Genomic DNA, 3,584 nt, shown 5'->3' on the forward strand with positions numbered 1-3,584 from the left:
CATGCATCACTGATGTTTACGTACTGATAAGACTACATACTTTTCTTACAATATTTGTATTTGTGGCAGTAATTTTCAAACATTGAGCCTCACACTTGCAGAGCACAGACTGCACACCAGGCGACTATCCTTATCTGTCTCTTAGTAGACAGGTATTTTTGTAATATGTGGAATGATATTTTTGTGTGTGCTTGGCTTACAGTGCTTGAACGCTTTCCTTGAGCTTTTTTTTTTTGTCAAGACTAGAGCTCTACTCGTTAAGTCCTAGCTCAACATTCACCTTTTTTGTTTGTTTTGTATCCTTTCATAATCAACTGGCTTTTCTAATAGGGATAATTTGGAACTATTATCCTCAGATCCTAGCCTCCTGAGTAGTTAGGATGACAGGCATGAGTTACCAGCACCTGGCTGACTGAAAATTTGTAAAACATATCTTGGGGGGCTGGGAAGGTGGCTCAGTGGTAGAGCGCTTGCCTTGCATGCCTGAGGCCCTTGGTTCGATTCCTCAGCACCACATAAGCAAAAAAAAAAAATATCTTGGATATGTTATTTTAAACACACACACACACACACACACACAAACACACACACAGGTATGTATGATAGTGTCCAAAAGGATTGCAGTTACATGAGCAAGGTAATGAGTCCATTTCTTATTGAGCATTTGTTACCCCTTCATTTCTTTTTCCCCTACCATCCCTTACTCCTCACCTCCCCAAGGCTGCCTGCCCACCAAAATTGTAAAGTTCCTTTTCAACATAGTTCCTTGTACACGAGATTGTTACAATGGGTCATCCTTTATTCTTATTTCAACATTTTGTTATTTCCCTTCCCGTCCTCAATTAGGAAAATGTATAAACAAGATGCAAGACACCGGAATCCAAGAGAGTGACAACAAGGTTTATACCATAGCAGAAGAACAAAGAAAGAAACCAAAAATATCATATAATACATTATAAGCCCATCAAAAAGAACAGCAAGAAAAATAAAATCTCTTCTTTCCCTTCTTGGGCTTCATTTCGCTTAGCATCAGCTTATATGGTCATATGTACATAGCTTTTGACCTCTTCTGCTTGTCCTAGACATGGACTAGTTATTGCAGATAAGGGAAACTACTTTTTCCCTTACATTTAATTAGTGTATATTTGTTGAACAAAGGAGGTTCATTGTGTATTTCCATTATGTATGTGAATGGACACTCATTCTATTCCTTTAACAATCAGTGGGGTGGGAAGGTCAAACCCCGTGGTGATGTCATCGTCCAAGGGTCTGGGCCACTGAAAGGGGCAGGGTGTCCAAAATGGTTGTGAGTGGGTGGCATGGGGGAGGAGGTTGAGTGGCAGATGAAATTGTTGGAGGCAGGGACGGGACACTGCTTATATATAGGCTGCATATTCCCATGAGGAGGGGTGGAGATTGAGATGACATAGAAAAGTACAGTAAGAGGAGCCTATTGCAGCAGATCAGGGCCTGATCAGGCAGTAGATCAGAGGCTCCAGGCCTCTGGAGAGGCCAGTGGCAAGGCATAAGGTCTGCAAAGAGGCCTGAGTGGAATGGAAAGGCCTGCAGAGAAGGAGCAAGGAAGCAAAAAGAAAAGCCTTCCCCTTTGGAGCTTGGTAGCTTTGGAGCATTGGAGCTTTGGAGATTATCAGACTGAGTAATAGGAGGTTTGCAGTCCAACTAGTAAAGGTAGGAGCTGCCCATTGGAGGCTTGGAGGTTGAGGCTGCTCTTGGTTCTGGGTACCCAGACATGCACAAGGTAGTCGCAGGCCCCTTTTCTGGTGTAAGTAGTGTAAATAATGTTCCTTTGTCACTTTTAACTGTGCTTTGATAGATTGTCATGACATTCCCTTCCTCATCCCCTTTCTGAAAACAATATGAACACATTCCATTGTTACATATGCACACACATATATAAGGTTTGTTTCATCATTCGGCCCTCTTTATCCTATCTTCCCTGCTCCTACTGGTACTCCTATCCTCAACAGTAACTGTTATGTGTTCCTGTTACTTGTTTATTCTTGTTAATGTTTACTATAATGGTGATGTACAAACGGATCACAGTTCAATAGTCATGCGTTGAGAACATTTCTTTTTGAACTGTGTTATTATTTTTTCTTTTATTTTTGTTAGTTGTGCAAATTGGTTTCACCTAGGGACAGAGCACACCCCAACAAAGTTGTTAATAAAGAAACAACATGATTGAGAACGTTCCTACACTGACCAGTCAGGGCCGTAGCACAGGCTCACGAGCTGATAATGTGACCTGGAGCAGCCAGATTCTTTGTTTTTTAAAGGCAAAATCCATGAAGTCGAGCTTGGTCACTCGCAGGTGACCAATGGGATTGTAACACACGAAGGATTGTACATTACTACCAGACCACAAACAGGTGGCCAATAGCCAGAGTTTACTGTAAGCATGTGTGAAAGGCAGGGTTTACCACGACAAGCAAGTGGTGTCTGGTAGTTGGAGCCAGATTACAATGTATCTGTCTCGAAGGTGAGTCTTTAAGTCAACAATCTATGGTCAGTTAGGTTGTTAAAGGGAGGGGGACCAGATGCATTTTTTTCATTCTGGGAACTAGGCCCATCAAGTCTAAAATCCCTAAAACAAAGGCAAAGCTCAAAATGGAATCATACCAGCTGGGGCCTCATCTCAGGGTCCACTTCCATATTTCAATTTCGGTTTAAGAATGTGACTGTACCCATATGCATATGCATATCCCTTAGGACCCCATTCCATTCCTTTATAGAAGACAAAAAACATAACATTTACCTGTATTAACCTAATTCATTTCGAATAACAAGTCGCTATACAGTTACACCCTTTTAGCAGTAAATGCCGTATTATCTTGTTTGTAGCTGAATAAGGGCACCATGATTATGCATATTACATTTTCTTTTTATTTATCCTGAAGGCGTTTATGTTGCTGTTTACCCAGCGAGACCTAGGAATACAAATCTGGTAGGCAGAAAAAGGGCTACACCATGTGGGCATACACAAAGCTTATTGAAATAGCACATGCTTGTATACAGCATACAAGCAGGAAAGTAAATCTTCAGACAAGGGCAAGAAAGTCAATCTTAAACAGTTTAAGGAGAATACAGATGATGAGAATTTACTTTAAGTCAGTTAGCAGAAAGAATTAATCCTTGACAACAAAGGTGAGGTAACTCTAGTGATCAAAGATTACTGAGAGTAAGCAAGGCACAGGTGAGCTACATTAGACACACAAAGGGAGTCTAGAGGCCTTGTTCTATGGGATGAACAGGAGGGGCAAGAATGGCACTTCCAGCAAACCTTCACTTAAGACTTGTTGCTTGGCATGGGACTTTTGCCCTGACTTGGAAGAGGCATTCCCCTTTACTGTGCCCGAGGGAATGCATGCGGGCATATTGCATCCTCATGGCACCCAGGACCTCAGATGGGGTCAAAGGCATCCATGCTTTCAAGAGTTGTTAATACAATATCTCTTGATCAATGTCACTCAGGTCAACATACTCATTCATCCCTCCCCTACTTATCCTTTGGCTTTTCTTAATTTTGTAAGGTATACATTGGATTTCAGACTGCATTTTCCTCT

The sequence above is a fragment of the Dipodomys ordii genome, unplaced genomic scaffold, assembly GCF_000151885.1.
Source record: "Dipodomys ordii isolate 6190 unplaced genomic scaffold, Dord_2.0 Scaffold301, whole genome shotgun sequence".
NCBI classification, from domain to species: domain Eukaryota; kingdom Metazoa; phylum Chordata; class Mammalia; order Rodentia; family Heteromyidae; genus Dipodomys; species Dipodomys ordii.